This window comes from Marmota flaviventris, chromosome X (genome assembly GCF_047511675.1).
Source record: "Marmota flaviventris isolate mMarFla1 chromosome X, mMarFla1.hap1, whole genome shotgun sequence".
NCBI classification, from domain to species: domain Eukaryota; kingdom Metazoa; phylum Chordata; class Mammalia; order Rodentia; family Sciuridae; genus Marmota; species Marmota flaviventris.
Window position 1 is genome coordinate 98,614,289 of NC_092518.1, and position 17,752 is coordinate 98,632,040.

The following is a 17,752-nucleotide window of genomic DNA, read 5'->3' on the forward strand; positions in this document are numbered from 1 at the left end:
AAATGTGTCCATGAATTTGTCCATTTCCTCTAGATTATCAAACTTGTTGAAATATTATTATTAATAATAATCGCCAATAACCTTTGGACTTCTATGCTGTCTATTGGAATATCTCCTTTTTCATCCTCTGGTTTTATTTATTTCAGTCTCTCTCTCTCTCTCTCTCTCTCTCTCTCTCTCTCTCTCTCTTTCTTTTTTTAAATTTAGCTAATTTATTATTTATTTAGCTAATAATAACCTTCCTTGTCTCCTTTTACTGTCAATTTGGGTTCTTTTTAAAAAAATATTTATTTTTTAGTTGTAGTTGGATACAATATCTTTATTTATTTTTATGTGGTGCTAAGGATCGAACCTAGGACCTTGCCCATGCTAGATGAGCACTCTACCGCTGAGCTACAACCCCAGCCCCACAATTTAGGTTCTTTAAAAAAGGAGCCCTTCATTCTATTGATTTTTTATAGATTTTAGTCTCTATTTATTTATACTCCAATCTTTTATTTTTGGTACTAGGGATTGAGCCTAGAAATGCTTTACCAGCAACTACACCCCCACCCATTTTATTCTATTTTTCAAAGTTTTGAGACAGGGTCTAAGTTGCTAAGTTGGCCTCAAACTTGTAATCCTCATGCCTCAGCTTTTTGAGTCACTGAGATTGTATGGAACACCATGTCCAGCCTTCTAATCTTTATTATTTATTTTCTTCTACTTTTGTTTTGTTTTCTACTTCTTGAAGTGCAACAATGTTGTTTATTTGAGATTCTTCCAGCTATTTCAATGCAAATCCTGATTGTGTTATCTCCCTCTTTTACTACCTTTGCTGCATCCCATGTTTTAGTATATTGTGTTTCCATTTTCATTTATTTCAAAAAGATTTTTAATTTCCTCTTTAATTTCTTCTTTGTTATTTTGGTTGTTCAGAAGTAAATTACTTAATTTCCATGTGTTTTATAGTTTCCAATGTTTTTTGTTATTGATTTCTGGTTTTGTTGCAGTTGTCAGGAAGGATAATGGATATGACAATTTAAAAAAAAATTGAGACTTATCTTCTTTTCTATGATATGATCTATCCTAGAGAATTGTCCACATACAATTTAGAAGAATGTGCATTCTGCCACTGTTAAATGAAATATTCTGTAGATGCCTTTTAGGTCCATTTGGTCCATGGTACAGATTAAATGCTGTTTCTTTGCTTATTTTCTGTCTGAATGATGTGTCCATTGTCAAAAGTGGGACCTTAAAGTCCTCTGTTATTACTTAATTGGAGTCTATCTCTTTTTAGATCTATTAATATTTTTTATATAAATATTAGGTGTTCAGGTATTGAGTATGTATATAGTTATAATTATTATTTCCTCTTGCTGAATTTGTTCCTTTATCATTACATAATAACCTTCCTTGTCTCCTTTTACTGTTTTTTATTTAGTCTATTTTATCTGATAGAAGTGTGACTAATCTTTTTTGGGGATATATCTTTTTCAATTCCTTTACTTTCATTCTTTAGAGATGAAGTGATTTTCTTGTAAAATGCATATAGTTGGATATTTTTAATCCATTCTGTCACTCTATGCTTTTTAATTAGAGAATCTAATCCATTTATATTTAAGGTAATTGTCAATAGATGATTTCTTACTACTGCCATTTTGTTACTTCTTGTCTAGTTCTATTATAGTTCCTTTCTCTTTCCCTCTCTTACAGTCTTCCATTATGGTTCAGTAATTTACTATTGAGGTATGATTTGTTTTTTGCTTATTATTTTTGGTGCAGATGGTAGATTTTTGCTTTTTGGTTACCATGAGGCTTAAAAAAACCTCTCTTGTTTTCAACAAGCTATTTTCAAATAGTAGTTACTTAATATTGATCATAAAAATAGAGAAACAAAAAAAGAGATTAAAAAAAATACTAAGAAAACCCTGCACACGTACACTCCAAACCTGAATTTTTGATATCTTACATCTTTATATTGCCTACCTCTTAACATAATAGTTATTATTTTAATTGTTTTTATTTTTAGTCTTCACATTAAAGCTATAAATTGTTTATGGACCATGTGAACAATATTAGAGCATTCTGACTTTGCTTATACTGTTACTCTTACAAGTGAGTTTTATACCTTCTGATCTTTTCTTCTTACTCATTAGCATCTCTTTCAGTTTGAAAAACTCCTTTTAGCATTTCCTGTTAAACAAGTCTGATGATAATAAATGTTCTCAGCTTTTGCTTCCTTGGATTATCTTTGTCTTTCCTTCTCCTTTTTGAGGATAGCTTTACTGGGTACTGCATTCTTGGCTGTCAGTTTTTCTCCTTTCACACTGTGAAAACTTTATCCAACTCCCTCCTATGGTTTCTGTTGAGGAATCTCTTGTCAGGCTAATTGGAACACTGTTATATGTTTTTTGTTTTCATTTGTCTTTTTTTAAATTTTTTTATTTTTGATTCTTTTTTTTATTATTAGTTGTTCAAAACATTACAAAGCTCTTGACATATCATATTTCATACATTTGATTCAAGCAGATTATGAACTCCCATTTTTACCCCATATACATATTGCAGATTCACATCGGTTCCACATCCACTTTTTTACATACTGCCATACTAGTGTCTGTTGTATTCTGCTGCCCTTCCTATCCTCTACTACCCCCCTCCCCTCCCCTCCCCTCTCCTCCCATCTTCTCTCTCTACCCCATCTACTGTAATTCATTTCTCTCTCTCTTGTTTTTTCACCTTTCCCCTCACTTCCTCTTATATGTAATTTTATATAACAATGATGGTCTGCTTCCTTTACCATGCAATTTCCCTTCTCTCTCTCTTTCCCTCCCCCCTCTCGACCCTGTTTAATGGTGATCTTCTTCTCATGCTCTTCCTCCCTGCTCTGTTCTTAGTTACTCTCCTTATATCAAAGAAGACATTTGGCATTTGTTTTTTAGGGATTGGCTAGCTTCACTTAGCATAATCTGCTCTAATGCCATCCATTTCCCTGCAAATTCCATGATTTTGTCATTTTTTAGTGCAGAGTAATACTCCATTGTGTATAAATGCCACATTTTTTTTATCCATTCATCTATTGAAGGGCATCTAGGTTGGTTCCACAGTCTAGCTATTGTGAATTGTGCTGCTATGAACATCGATGTAGCAGTATCCCTATAGTACGCTCTTTTAAGGTTTTCATCTGTCTTGATGTCCTGAGAATCCTCTTCGCTTTTAACCTTTGAAAGCTTGATTATGTGTAGGGTAGACTTGGTTGAATTAATCTGACTGGGGAACCTTGACCTCCTTGTATTTGAATATTTGTATCTTCCTCTAGGTTTGGAAAGTTTTTTGTTATTATCTCCTTGAGTAAACTTTCTACTCTTTTGACATTCTTAAGCCCCTCTTGAATCCTTAAAGCATGAACATTTGCTCATATATTGCTATCCCAACATTACTGTAAGCTTTTTTACTTCCTTTTTTTTCTTTTTCATTGTAAAATAGCCTGCCTTCAAGCTCACTGATTCTTCTGTTTAATCTGTCCTCCTATTGATGCCTTCTATTATGTTTTTAATTTTTCTTAGTTTACTTTTCAGCTCTAGGATTTATTTGATTTTTTTTACAAATAACTCCAATCTTTTTATCAAGTTTCTTTTATATAATACTGACTCATTTTTCTGTTTTATTGAAGCTCTGTTAGTTTACTTAAAACAGTTATTTTGAATTATCTTAAGAGATTTCACATATTGGTTGCTATTTAGTCAATTCCTGGGGCCTTATTTTGTCTGTTAAGTAAGGTCATGGCTCCCTGAAAGGTCTTAATGCTTGTTGGCACCCAATGTCATTTGCACATTGAAGGATTAGATATTTAGTCCAGTCTTCATAGTCTTTGCTAGTTCCTATCCTTCCAGAAATTCTAAGCAGGCTGTTTATTTTCTAAAACTCTGTGTGCCTGAGGTTACTTCTGCTTTTTCAACACTTGATGGCACACCAAGTCCAAGTTTGCTATGAACACACAGTTGGCATCTTGTCACTCAGCAATAGAGGAAGCCCCAATCCCAAATATGTCCTAAATCAGCAGTTGATGTCTTGTTCAGGATGAACTAAGGGAGTGCTTTAAAAAGGGTAGTCTGTCCTCAAGCCTCCATCTGGGACCAGCCTTCCTTATGTACATGACTTTCTAGATTCCAGGAATGATTTTTAGGTTTAAAACAGCCCTATAACTAATTAGAACAATTTGTTTTTTTTAAAGCAGCCCTCTGGACATCTCATTCTACAACTTTTCTTTTAAATTCTTTGTTCAGCAATCTTTTTTCCCCCTTCTGTGGAATGAGGTCTCACTATGTTGTCAGGCTGTCTTCAAACTCCTGGACTCAAGGGATCCTCCTGCATCAATCTCCTGAGTAGTTGGCATACATAGAGATGTGTGCCTTTGTGCCTGGTGCATTTGTGTCTTTTATAATTTTTATCAATTTCTTAGTTTTCAGGGTACACATATGTCACATTCTTTGTTAAATTCACTCCCAAGTATATTTTTCTTTTTTATACTATTGTAAGTTTTTCTAATTTGTTTTTTGGTTAGTGCATTGTGGATGTCTAAAAATGTAACGTTTGTATGTTGATTTTGTGTCCTGTGACTTTATGGGATTTGTTCATTAGTTCTAATAGATTTTTTGGTGGAGACTAGCATTTTCTATAAATAATCATGACATTTGCAAACAGAAAGCTTTATTTATTCCTTTGTAATTTGGATCCCTTTTATTTCTTTTTCCTTCCTTATTGCTCTGGCTAGGACATCCAGTCCTATATTAAACAGATGCCATGAGAGTGAGCATGCTTTTCTCACCCTTGAACTTAAACAAAAAACTTTCAGCTTTTCATCATTGATCATGATGTTAGTTGTGAATTTGTCACATATAGCCTTTATTATATTGGGGTGCATAAGGATGTTGAATTTTATCAAATGTTTTTTCTGCAACTATTGAGATTATACAGTTTTTGTCCTTCATGTATCAATTTGGTATATCACTTTTATTGATCTGCACATACTGAACCATCCTTGCATCCCAGAGATAAACCCCACTTGATCATGATGTATGATTCTTTTAATATAAATGTTTGATTTGCTCTTCTAGTGTTTTATTGAGATTTTTCATTTATATTCATTAGTAATATTGGTCTGTCATTTTCTTTTCTCATACTGTGTGTGTGTGTGTGTGTGTGTGTGTGAATATTTGTTAGGCTTACAGTTTTGGTGACTGAAAAACAATGTGGCTATAGCTTCTGGTGACGGCCCCAGGGCTTCGTGACAACATGGAGGATGGCATCACATGGCAGGTGCACAAGCACAAGAGAGAGAGAGAGAGGAAAAGAAAAAGAATGAGAGAGGTGTCATTGGCAAGGGAGGAAGTCAGAGTGAAGCCAGGCTGACTATTTTATAACAACCTGCTCCCTTGAGAACTAATTTACTTCTTCTTCTTCTTTATTTTTTCCCCCTTGTACCATGAAATTTTTTGAGACTTGTTTTATGTCACAACATGTTTCAGTTTTTCCTGGCTAGTATTGCATAAATACTTGACTAGAAATTAACAATTATAAAACATTCCACACAACAGCAGAATATGATTTCTATCATGTTTTGAATGGCTTTACAGTACCTATCTATTCATTCTATTACTTTCTTAGAATTTAATATTGAAAAATCCCAGTGCAATTCTGACTGTAAATTAGGGGAAAGAGAGTCTTGTGAATTCACTACGTAAGTCTGAATAGAGTTTCTGTCTCATTGAATTGGAAGAGAAGAAAATCATAATAGGTTATTAATTGAACACTATAGACTCACCATTCATACTGAGCTTTAGTAGATTTTCTTTTTTTTCTTTTAATATTTTTTAGTTGTTGTAGATGAACACAATACCTTTATTTTATTTATTTATTTTTATATGGTGCTAAGGATTGAACCCAGTGCCTCACCCTTGCTAGGCAAGTGCTCTACCACTGAGCCACACCCCTAAATCCAGTAGATTTTCTTGAACAAATGTTTTTCCATATATTGTACCATTTCTGGAAACTTTCAATTGTCCTTTTGCAATTTTTACCACTTTTTCTGGAGAGGAAATCTGTAGAACTCCTCATGCGACCATGCAAAATTTCACTCTTTTTTTATATCTGAATAATATTTCATTCTATGGATATACATACTTACCTTCAGTTAGTTGGACACTTTAAAAATAGCTTATTTAGGGCTGGGGATGTAGCACAGCCTACCATGTGTGAGGCCTTGGGTTTAATCCCCATCACTCCTACCTCCACATACACACACAAATCTTCTTAAAAGTCTTTGCCTAGTCTGATATCTAGGCTTCCTCAGGGATAGTTTCTATTGATTGTTGTTCTTGTTATGTGTGAGTCACACTTGCTTATTTCTTTGAAATTCTTATTTTATCATCATCATTATTATTTTTTGCAATCTGGACTTTTAATTGTTTTTTAGTTGTTTATGGACCTTTATTTATTTATATGTGGTGCTGAGAATTGAACCCAGTGCCTCACACATGCTAGGCAAGCACTCTACCACTGAGCCACGACCCCTGCTCAAAAAGGTTTTTGTTTTGTTTTGGTTTGGTTTTTTTGGTGCTGAGGATTGAACCAGGGCCTTGTGCATGCAAGACAAGCACTCTACCAACTGAGCTATATCCCCCGCCTATAATCTGGACATTTTAAATGTTATGCTACAGCAGTACTGGAAATTAGATTTTCCCCATTTCCCATGATTTTTGTATCCACTATTTATTGTTCATTTCATGACTTCCTGAAGTAATTCTACAAAGCATACATTCTTTGTCAGTGAAGTCTCTGCTCCATTAACTTAATGACCAGCTAATTACTGGTTAGAGATTTCTTTTAATGTCGGGAACCAATAAATTCCCCAGTCTTTGCCAAAAGCTGTATTGTGGTTGGGGCACATCTTCAGCACTCACACAGGCAGTTTACCAATCTGCTATGGCCTTCACTTCCTGTTTGCACAGAGCCTCCAGGTTTAGCCAGAGTGAGAGTTTAGGGCCTTCTCAGGTCTTTACCAAGCAATTGCATACCCTTCCTTGGGAATGCACCCTACACCCACACCCACAGGTTTTCCTCTAAATAATGAGGAACTTGTTGGAGCTTTTTAAAACCCTTATGGACATGTTGTTCTTCAGGTTTTTTTCCCCAACTTTGTATCATCTATTGTTCTACCCAAATGTTAATGCCTTTGCCAGCTGGGATGTTAAAATATTTGCCAGTAAATGTTTCCCAGAAATGTCCCTCAGGGACAGGTTTTAAGGACTCAGTGGTTGATCTCCCAATCATACTCAAAAAATGACAAGCCTTTTGAGCTGGGTCATTGAGGATACTACCAGAAAAGTCAAATAATGACAATTATTTGGGTCCATAACTTTTAAAGATGGATTATTCCATTTTACCTCCTCCAGTATCAACATATCAGCTGTTATTTTTCATGGCTGCCACTGATCTGGAGAGCAGGCAATGGGAGAGGATTATTTTTTACCAATACTGAGACATTTTTCTTCAATGAATGTTTCTTATGTTGCGGCAACTCTTTGGTTAGTTTCCATAATTCTGAAAATGTTGGCTGTTTTTTTTCCAAGTTATCTATTGTTTTTATGGGGGGGGGGAAATTTTTGAACATCCTAACTGCCATTTTCATAGATATCACTCCTAGTTTCCTTTTGTTTTAAATACATTTGTTAATAAGCCATTTGAATTCCACTATTAGGTTTTTAGGCATATTTGTCTGCATTGTTTTTAAAATCATTATGCTAGAAAATGCAAAATAACTTTTAATTTACCTGAATCTACTAAATGTTAGTCTTGATTTACTTCCCAGAATGAGAAATACAGTAAACTTACAAAAGGATAGTTACATTTAACCATCCTCATCATTTGTATGTTGTCAAATAAATGACATGTATGTTATAAATACACTTATAGAATATCATAAATTTCACTTTAAATAATGTTTTCATAAAATTAATAGTAAAATTAAGAGTTTACATATATTATATCATATTTAATCACATATTCACTCATCTTTTCATGTGCCTTTTATTATTTCTTGCTCATGTCATTCCTTTTATCCTCGAGGACTTGCTTTAGCATTATTTATAATGCAGATCTATTACCAATAAGTCTTTCTTTGTTATTTGAAAAATGTTTCCATTTCACTTTCAATTTTGAGTGATAGTTTCACCGGACATAGAATTATCAATTTACTGTTATTTTGTTTCAGGTCTTCGAATTTGACATTTGTGGGAATTCTGGCTTTCATATTTTCTGATGATGTCAGCTGATAACTATTGTTTCCCTGTATGCAATAAATCTTTCCTTATTGGTGCTTTCAAAATTTTCTTACTATCTTTTGTTCGGTTTATTAGTTTGTTTTGCTGTGCTGGGCATTTAATCTAGAGCCTCACACATACTGAGCAAGTGCCATACTGCTGAACTACACCACCAACTCACTTACTGTCTTTTAAATTGAGTAGACTATGATGTTTCTAGGTGTGACTTCTTTGTTTATTAGCTTCCGAGATCAGATGAGATCAGGGTGGTATGGCTGTAGACTACTTTGTTTATTATAGTCAGAGTTCATTCAGTTTTATAGAAATGTAGATTGAGATTTTTTACCAACTTGTGAAATCGCCAGCCACTATTTCTTCAAATACTTTTGCTGCTCTTTTCTTTCCTCTCTATCTGTGTGTTTGCACTCAGGTTTTATTTTTCCTTATCCTTTCACTCTCTGTTCACTGATTATTTTGGTCTTTAAAATTTGCAATTATGTTGTCTAGTGATTCTTGGGTTCACTAGGACAGCCAGTCCCTGCTTGGCCTTTATTTCCCTGTTACCATAATCAAGAAATATCTCCAGATAGAAAGAGTGGGGTGTTCATAAGTGTTATGTTTTCCCCTTCTAGTTAAAATCACAGTCCCATTCCAATTATTGCCAATGGTGTGAAAAGAGTTGTTGCATAATGCCATTAAATTTTATAGTTGTTTTTGACAAAATGACAAGTGGGTACCAGGAATTCTGTCATGGCTAAACACATGAATTCAACTTTTAAAAATTATTTTTATCATTGTGCTTACATTTGAATGAGTTTTATTGATCTTCATATTTACCAATCATTGCCTCTATAGTTAATCCCATCCATTTTTTGTTTTACTTTAAGATAATATATTTTGAAATCATAAGATTTCTTTTTTTTCTTTAGTTTACACATTATCCTGAAATTTTCATTTCTACAACCACTATATATTTTCTGTTGAATTATGTAACATTTATGATAAAGTTATTGTCTGTTGATTTTATCTTCCTGGTTATGTGTGGATCTGTTCCTATTGACTCATCTTCCTCCTTATTATGGGTTACATTTTTCTGTTTTTTTTTTTGTTGTTGTTGTTGTTGTTTATCTAGTAATTTTGTAAAATGTTCTTGAGAAAGCCTTGGTTTTTATTTTTTGCTTTTTTAAAATATTCTTTGGTTGTCAATGGACCTTTATTTCATTTATTTTTATGTGGTGCTGAGAATCGAACCCAGTGCCTCACACATGCTAGGCAAGTGCTCTACCACTGAGCCAAACCCCAGCCCTCTATTTTTTTGCTTTTTTAAAGGTGGGCTCCAGGTTTGCATTTAGTCTGAGACAAATCCTATAATCTTAAGAAATGGGCCTTTCTCCTAAGGCATTCTCTTTCCTAGGATCAGTGAAAAACCCAAAGTGTTTACTGAGCTCTTCTAAATTGATGTGATGCAAAGTCATAAGTCTGTTTCTCCTGCAATAAATAATTATTAACAACTCTAGTAAATACTTTAAATCTCTCAAGTGTTACTTGCTCTATGGGTTCCTTGGAGCCTTGCTCATAGGAGACAGGTATCAAGCAATAATTTGAGGGAACTTTGTGTTGAAATTCAAGCTCCCCTTCCCTATGACTTCTCCTTTCTCTGATTATACCCTTCAAATCCCAGATTTCTGGCAGCCTTTTACTTCTGTCCTCTGATTTCTCGGTTCAGTTGGGCAACAACTTTCTCCTTGAGCTTTAAATCCATGCTATAGAACACCCTCAGAAGAGACATACCAATTTCAAATTCAATGAACACGATTCCCATCTTTTGGTATTGAGTCTTGTGGTTTATTCCTACTTCTTGCTCACTTTCAGTACCTTCAAATAGTTTTGTTGTTGTGGTTCTAAAGTTTGTTCAGAGCTTATGATTTCTATTAGTATGCTCTTTCATAGGCTCTTCCTCCATTATTATAAAATGATAGTCTTTTGTTACCAGTTTTTATAATTGTTTATGTCAGGAAATTTAACCTGATTTTGACACCAGCTCCTGCATCATGACTATAACTGAGAGCTTGTGTGTAGCCAATAATTGAAATGTGAGACTTGCCTCAACTACAAATGTAGACAATAACACAGAAAGTGAAGTATCTATATTACTATCACCAATAGGAACCATAGGTATTTGCAGAACATTTCAGTTGCAGCAGACATAGTGACATATGACAGATATTCTTCACTATTTCCAAATTTCAATAGTTATTAGATCCACTACTAGAACTTGTTATTTAACATGCTAATTAAAAAGCGCATATAAGGCTGAAAATGTAGCTCAGGGGTAGAGTGCTTGCTTAGCATGTGTGAGACCCTAATCATGAGCACTTCTCTCTCTCTCTCTCTCTCTCTCTCTCTCTCTCTCTCTCTCTTTCTCTCTCTCTCTCTCTCTCTCACACACACACACACACACAAACAGTACATATATAGTCATTTGATCCATCATTTGTAAACTTTCTTCTCTGTGTTTTTAAGTTCTCCCACTCTACTATATTACCTTTAAGGAGTGAGCTCCTTGTGATACATTAAAAGCAAATTTCCCTTCATCTTCATTAGCTTGCAAGTAGTAGTGTGGTCATATTTCAGTGCTACTTCACATTTCACTTCCTCATGCCCTCAGCCATATTGCATTTGAATACCAGAACCTCCCTCATCTACTCGCCCCTCTCTCACCTACTTGCCCTCAGATTTCTTTTTTTTTTAAAGATGCCAGTCCAGCCAGCATGCTTTTTATTTATTTATTTATTTTAATATTTATTTTTTAGTTTTCGGCGGACACAACATCTTTGCTTGTATGTGGTGCTGAGGATCGAACCTGGGCCACACGCATGCCAGGCGAGCGCGCTACCACTTGAGCCACATTCCCAGCCCATTGCCCTCAGATTTCTATGGAGCATATTTTACGATCCTTGGACATTTCTCTTGCCAGCTCATGGACTTCCCTTTCTCACACTTTCCTGTGTCATCTTGTTTTAGGTCAAATTCTTCCAAGCTATTTAAGGACTTAGCACTATTGTGGTGGTCACTGTCATTTATTCATACATGCCTAATGTTCCTACTTTTCCCAAACTAAAAATCCTTGAGGTTCAAAGTTGAGTATGAATTCCTTGAAATTCTCACCATGCCAACATGATACCAAATTATTGATCAAAGCATACAAAGTGCTTCTTTCTCCAACTTCTAGTAGCACTTTATCTATCTTTATCTGAGATAACCCTACTTGTCTGTTTTGTGTCTATGTTCTCTGAAAGTATTCCTTCATCTTCTGCTGTCAATTAGTATGTTCAAGGGACTCATTTATGACTCTGTGAGGCAATGGACCACTCAGGTCATCCTGATGTCATATGGTCCTCCTAGGTCTATTTGAGAAAAAATCCTCTCTATGCCAAACAACTCAGAAAAAGACATACCTCTGAGGAATCTCTGCAGTTCAACAATAATTACCCTAATCTATATTTCCTTTTTGATATTGGCTAAGATGTCCTAGGAAATTTATACTATTGCCTTTCATATCACCATTTACTTATTATTCATCTCTTGGTAATGTTTCCTATGCCACCATAATTGTTCTCTCTATTGTTGAGAGCCACAGCCGAAGGGGCCCCAGCAAACTTCCAGCTGCCAGCAATCCAGCTGCCGGCTGATGATTGGCTCACAGCGGCCCCAGCAACATCTAGCTGATTGGCTCCTCGGCCCCAGCAACATCTAGCTGATTGGCTCCTCTGCGGTGATGCTCATTGGACTGTTTCCCTGCCCTTTCAGACCACGGAGCTGCTCATTGGGGGACTTTTTTGGCTCTGCCCACGTGACCCAGCCAATCGGCCTCAAGAGCAGGAGGATTGTGGGAGGTGGGGAGAAGCTTGTGGGGAGAGAGAGAGGCTTGTAAAAAGCCGGTGGTGGCAGTTGAGGCTCTGAGGGGTTTTTCCTGAGAGGCTGTTTGTTTGGCGTGTTTGGTTCTAAAAATAAAGTTAGTTTCTTTTGACAAGTGGCTCCTGATTGTGCCCAGCCAGACTGCGGCATCTATATTCAATAGGCACCTCCTTGTTTTCAAAGACAGAGGAAATGTTTCAAATTCTAGACTCCTCTGTGACATCTGAGGGATTTTCTTCAGAACCCTCTCTCCCTTCGGCTGTTACAACATAATTTATCATTTGCACAGAATTATTACCATGCTGCACAGAATTATTACCATTTTAAATAAAATGATGATTCATTTTATTTTAAATCATTTTGCAAATTTTGCTGCAGTGGTTTTGATCTTAACATAAGATATCAAAAGAAGGTTTTCAGCCCAGGTTTACTAACAATGACAACTATTTAATGACAGCTACCTGGCCAACAATATTTGCTAGATACTACCATTGTAAGATGCATCCTAAGTTCAAAGAGGTTAAAAATTGCAAGAAGCATGAATTTTAAAATTATGGGCAAATTGTATTATTATCTGATGGTTTGAAGAAAACTAATCTGTGTTGCTTGAATTCAAGGCTTTAGGAAACAATAGAAACATCTTTATATATTTTTTAAAGTTAGTTTCTTTGCAGTAAAAGAACTTCATTAAATAATGGGCTTTTGCAGAGATTTGAATTAGATAATGCATGTAAAGTATACAATGCAGATAAAGTTTAACTATAAACACTTATAATAAGCAGTCAATGAATGACAGTAGTAATAGCAGTAGCAGTAGAAGTAGTTTTTGTAGTAGTAATAACAGCAGTAGCAGTAGAAGTAGTTTTTGTAGTAGTAGTAATAGCAGTAGAAGTAGAAGTACTTTTTGTAGTAGTAGTAATAGCAGTAGCAGTAGAAGTAGTTTTTGTAGTAGTATAATATATCATATTTTCAATAAAATAGTGGTAGCAGTAGCAGTAGCATGAGATACTTTTAATAAAATTTGAATTATATATTATTGAATTTAATGTTTTTAAAGTGCTAAATAAGACTTTATATGTTTATTGAAGATACTTTTTTCTGAGTTTAAGTGGCCTTAATAAAAAAATAACCATTTTTTTTTTAGGATTTTGCAAGAACTAAAGAAGACAATGCATGCAAATATTTGATCATTTATTATTTGAAGTAGTACCTGATATTTGCAGCAGGATATGAATTATGACTTGTTTTGTTGCTTATAAAATTCTAAGGAAGATGATATAGAAGTTATTGAAGTTAATCTCAGAAACATTAAGTGATTCCATTAATAATTAATAATTCTTAGTGTGTTTTCTGGTCTTGGTTGAATAAAATAGTTTGTGAAAGTATATAACAATTATAAAATACCTGGCTCAGTGTGTGAAAAATAGGAATCACTAAATAAAAAGTAATTATAATTATTCCAATTGTTGTTATTGGTATATGATTTTTTCAATGGTAGTTCATTTCTACTTTTTCTCCTTGGCCAAATCAAGTATTTAAAAAAATAATTTAAAAAATACCCCATTATATTTGCTTATTTTACTTAACTTTTCTGAAGTTAACTTCATCTAATAATATGTGCCTTTCAAAATTTTATGGAAATGAATGATAATGCATTTAAAGTGTTTTATTATTAGTATTGCCGTGGTTTATACTTACCTGATATTATCGTAGCACATGGATTACTATTGTTTGATATTATCATCATAGCAAATGAATTACTATTGTTTGAACTTAAAATGCTAAGGAAGATTTACACATTTGCTGGGTTGATTCTTCAGAGTCTCAATAACTTTATCTATTAACAAAGAACAGCAGTTCTCAAACTTTTTGGTGTCAAGACCCCTTTACACCCTTCAAAATATTTGAGTACTACAAAGAGCTTTATTTTTACATGGGTTGTACCTACTGATATTTATCATATTAGAAATTAAAACTAGAAATGCTTAAAGTTTTGATGATTCATTTTATTTTAAGTAACAACAGCAATAATAGTTGTGTTAATGTTAACAATTTTATGAAAGGTAACTCTAATTTCAAGAAACATCAGAAGACGGGGATTTTTTAAAAGAACTTTATTTATTTATTTATTTGGTGCTGAAGACAAATGGTTAGAAAAGCAAAAGCTAAAAAACTTTCTGAAAATCTCTGAGGCCCCAGGGTCCTTGAACCACAGTTTGAGAACTGCTGGTACTTACCTTTTAATTTTTTTAAGGTATTGAATAAGAGAGTCTATGCATGATATATTGTCGTTAATACTGCTTATATTGTTGTTTTCGTTATTTATAATCTGATATTGCCAAAAGATATTGAATTTCTTCATGTTTGTTGACTGCATTCATGGTTTCTAAAAACAAAACTTATGATGGTATAGACTTGGTAAAGTGGTTAAGCTACTTCACCAAATATTATCTGACATACAGAGTCTTTACCCAAATCGAGATAACACATTTAATTCTGTGTTGTCCATATATGTACCAGGCTCAGTGCCTGGTAGAGAAGATTGGCAACTCTTAACCTGGTTAAACCCTTTTAACTGGGTGTGATAGTGCATGCCTATAGTCCCAATGACTTGGGAGGCTGAGGCAGGAGGATTCCAAGTTCCAGAACAACCTAGGCAAAATAGTGAGACCCTGTCTCAAAATAAAAAATAAAAAGGGCTGGGGATGTAGCTCAGTAGTATGGTGCCACTAAGTTCATTCCCCAGTATGGGGGCTGGGGGGAGAAAGAATCACCCTTTCCTCAATGTACAAAAGTTATACAAAGAGAGGCCAGGAATAAAATTGGCCTCACGTATCCAATAACAACTTCAGTTCACCTACAATGACTCTGCTCCCCTCTTCTGTTGTCCCTTGACAAGGCCTACTTTTAGGCCCAAGAGTCCTTTATGAAAGTGACTAAATCTTTTAACAGAAGCAAGCTAACACTTTTCTAGAGCTGGGCTCTGAGTGATGTTGACTTCCAGATTTTACAGCCAGTATATGAGGCCTTCCCCCAGAGACTTCAGGTGTCTCTAGGAATATCTAGAAGATGGTGCAATATTTCGTGTGGGAAGTTGAATCTCCACACCTCAGTGTATTTACCCTAGGGAGGGTACCTCCAGAGTGAAGGCAAATTCTCCAGCCTCAGAATCTAGTTTCCACATTGCTAGGAGGGAGGAGGGGGCAGGCACTGGAGAGGGTACTCACCTCTTTTACACCCTCTGCTGCTCTTGCTGGAGGATCCTGGGAAGGAATAATAGGTTTCCAAAAACATTTTGTCAGAAAATAGCATTTTGGTCAAACCATAAGGAAGAAGGCTAAGTGTTTCCACTCAGGGGTCCAAGTCTTTTGCTCTACCTATCATCGCTTCCAAAGGTAGCAATGGTCACAAAGTCTTGGGGACTTTTTTGGTCTGAAGTCTTTTTCTTTTTCTTTCTTTTTAAATATTTTTAGTTGTCAGTGGGCCTATAATTTATTTACTTATATGTGGTGCTGAGAATTGAACCCAGTGCCTCACACATGCTAGGCAAGTGATCTAACACTGAGCCACCACCCCAGCCCCCACTGAGCCACCACTACAGCCTCTAAAGTCTTAATAGACATGTTATTATTGTCTGCTTCAGAGAATACGTCTAGATCTTCTTATCACTTTTTTACTTTTTAAAAATTATTAATTTTTTTGTAATGGAGATTTTTCAAAGATTACAGAAGTAGAATTATATAATAAAGTACTCCCATCATCTAGTTCCAGTATTAATTTATCAGTTTATAGACTATCATGTTTCATCAATACTCCCATCCATTTCTCCTTCCCATATTATCTTGAAATAAATTCTAGACATCATATCATTCTTAAATATTTTAATATGTCTAGCTGAAAATATAAAAGCTATTTTTCTAAACAAGTGCAGTATTAACACCTCACCTAAAAACTGGTGCACAATAACTATTAATCATATAATTGAAAGGCCAATTGTCCAAATTCCCAATTATTCATGAATATTTTTGTTTGCATCAAGATCCTAAGCAGGTCCACAGTATAATTATTTGGTAGTTTTTTTGTTTTTTTTTTTTTTTTTAGTTGTAGTTGGATACAATATCTTTATTTATTTATTTTTATGTGGTGCTGAGGATCGAACCCAGGGCCTCACCCATGCTAGGCCAAGCGCTCTACTGCTGAGCCACAACCCCAGCCCTATTTGGTAGATTTTTAAAGTATGTCTAAATTAGTATGTTCTCAAAGGTTTACTCCTATAAAGTTTTTTTAATTGTAGATGGACGCATCTTTATTTTATTTATTTATTTTTATGTGGTGCTGAGAATTGAACCCAGTACCTCACACATGATGGGTAAGCACTCTACCACTGAGATACAACCCAGCCTCTCCTATAAAGTTTTTGAGAACCCATTTTCTCTCTTTTTTTTTTTTTTTTTTTGTAGTGCTGGGGATTGAACCAGAGCATTATGCATGCATGGCAGGCACTCTACTCTGAGCTATATCCCCAGCCTTCTTTTCTTAATATCATATTAGCTTCCTTAACTCCAGAAAACTTCCAGCAACCTAACTCTTTGCTAAAACATTTCATTAAGGATAAGCCAATACTGACTTCTTTTAGGCAAGCTTGATCTATATTCTTTCTAGAAATTATCTTATATTTATGACTTTTTCAATATAGGATCTAGCGATACAGCTGGTAGCTTTCTTACCTGCTTCTTTTACCTTAAGAAATATAAAAAAATATAACCCATGTGGTTCTGTTGTACTTTATGCTCCCAAGTGCTCCTGAAATTCTCACAAGTGTTTCATCAAACTTGGTGAAAAATAACCTTCTCTATTCCCCTTCTGATACCTGTCACTCTTCCTAACCAGTGTTCAAAGTTCTCCTTACTAGTATGGGGCATTGTGTTACAATGTCTCCCAGAGACTTCAGGTCTTTCTTACTTTCTTGAATGGCATGCCTAGGTTCAGAGATGTAGGTAGGAATGGACCCTAATACTCAAAGGATTCTTGTCACATTCTTTACACTGTGTCTAGAAATTCAATGTGTGAGGAAGAAGCCTTACGGATCATTACCCAAACACTCTTTCTCATATCTTGCTAGGGATTAAACACCAACCAACATCCTCAGCAAGCTCTAGCAAAGAAATATTGACCATTTTTTTCTCCTGGATCATGTAGCTCAACATTTTAGATCGAACTAGAAGTGTTAAAACAACAAGTAGGGCCTTTCAGTGCCAGGCTCCCCAAACTTTTTATGTGTTCCCTGAAGTCAGCATCTATCTCTGTGAGCACACTGTTTCTGTCTTCTCTCACGGTTCATGATGTAGAGACCCAACAGCCCAGGATTCCTAAGGATCTCTGAAACCACCCCCAATTGCAATCTGAATCTTCCTCACCTTCAACTTCCTGTGGACACAAGATAGGGTAAATTAACAGTAAAATTTGAATTTTACTTGCAAATTATCACAACTCACTGATACAGGATCTTTTCCAAATCTACTTGAGTTATT

At 35.0% G+C, this 17,752-nt stretch overlaps 1 protein-coding gene across 1 annotated transcript in view; it reads left to right on the plus strand.

Annotated features, from left to right (window-relative positions):
* Htr2c (5-hydroxytryptamine receptor 2C) overlaps positions 1-17,752 on the plus strand; it is a 131,602-nt gene that overhangs the window by 112,119 nt on the left and 1,731 nt on the right. The window lies entirely within an intron of this gene.